Source organism: Alligator sinensis, unplaced genomic scaffold (assembly GCF_000455745.1).
Source record: "Alligator sinensis unplaced genomic scaffold, ASM45574v1 scaffold1230_1, whole genome shotgun sequence".
Taxonomy (NCBI): domain Eukaryota; kingdom Metazoa; phylum Chordata; order Crocodylia; family Alligatoridae; genus Alligator; species Alligator sinensis.
The window spans coordinates 543623-545252 of NW_005842675.1; the positions used below are offsets into that span (position 1 = coordinate 543623).

Genomic DNA, 1630 nt, shown 5'->3' on the forward strand with positions numbered 1-1630 from the left:
GGTGATATCCCCTGGAAGGTTTGTGAGCCTTCAAGACGTTTTCTGTGTATCTGTCAGAACCCATGGAGCCCTGTCAGAGCACCAGTGTGTATATACTTATGCATGTTATCTGTAATTCATAAATAGTTATTTGATCCCATTTAGTGGTTCCTTTACATTATGTATAATGTGACGTGCAAAAGTCACAATTACTTATAGGGGAAGAAAGTAACTAATTTGCCATGTCTATTCTGTCCCTGACCTCTCTGTTCAGAGCACCAGAATGGAGCCAGTTTAGATGACAGCCACTAGGAAGTACAACCAACTCTACCAACCAATCTTGTGTAAATCACAAAACTGGGAACAGACAGTAACTTGATCTGGATCTGAACTGGTGGGACAGACATTTGCTCTTTCTGGCCTGGTCTGCATTTGAACTGGTGAGAGGAGGGAGAAGCATCTTCTCTTAACATTAGATCAATCTTGCAAGCACCCTAAAAGTCACCATAGTATCCCTAAGCCTAGGGTGACCATATGTCCTGGATTGACTGGGACAGTCCTGGATTTCGGAAGCTGGTCCCTGGGGAAAATTTAAAATGAGTGTCCCAGACACAGGGGGCAGAGGCAGAGTGTGAAATGGGAAGCCCCAATTGTTATCTCAATTGTTAACCCCTGCAAAGAAAAGAACAATGGGTCATTAATGGTCCATTGACTCCCTCCAGCCTGCAGCAGTGGAGGGTGGGACAGGGACAGGCAGCATCCTCGATTTCACATTGTCCCATATAGCCACCCTACTTAAGGCCCACACTGCACTAGAACTATGCTACATTTAGGATTCCTTCATTTCCCAGGGCTGCCTACAGCAGATGAAGCTGAGACAGGGAGGGATAGATACCACTTGGGGATCCCTAACATGGGGAAAATCTGCTCCTGCCTGTTTAGTTGAGCTTTACAGCTCTTCTGCACCTCCCATACTATATGAAGTGGGTACAAGCAAGCCATTGTCATTAGTAGGCATCTCTTTTGAGTCTCATTACATCACAATTTTGGGATTCTTCCCACTTACAAAACTGCAACATGAACATTTTGCAAATAATTGATGAGCATTGTCTTTCCTCCTCTAACTTCTTCACCTCCTGTCCTTCTATTATGCTTTATCCACCCTGCAGGCAGCCAGCATCAAAGCACCTTGCTTTCAAGGGGACCTCTCCCTTTGAGACCTATTATCAATGCTATTTCAGATAAGTTGCTCTCAGTATGATAAATCTGGCAGGCTCCCTCTTGAAACCAAATATATCATTGCTGTAGCATTCTTGACCTCCAGTAGTCAATTTATTCTAACACCCAGGTATATTGAAAAATAATTCTAAAGGTACCTTTGTCCTCAGAGTAAATGTAAACCTATCTGCTCTTAAGCAATTGTGCCAGCATAGAGAATCCCATAACAATCTTATTTTAAAGGCACATTTTCCATACAGTCTAATATATCTATCACACTTGATGTATGGCGGGATAAGGATTCTCTCAGTCTGAGTTTGGAATGGTTGTATTACGTATGACTTGCAAATCTATGAGTATGTTAGGTTGGACATCTTAAACTATCATTTACACTGCCATGCTTCACTTTGTTCTTTGTTTCTGATTTATTATA

The 1630-nt window shown here is 42.3% G+C and overlaps 1 long non-coding RNA gene across 1 annotated transcript in view; it reads left to right on the forward strand.

Moving 5' to 3' along the window:
- LOC102383392 overlaps positions 1-1630 on the forward strand; it is a 10513-nt gene that overhangs the window by 8554 nt on the left and 329 nt on the right. The gene's annotated exons all lie outside the window — the stretch shown is intronic.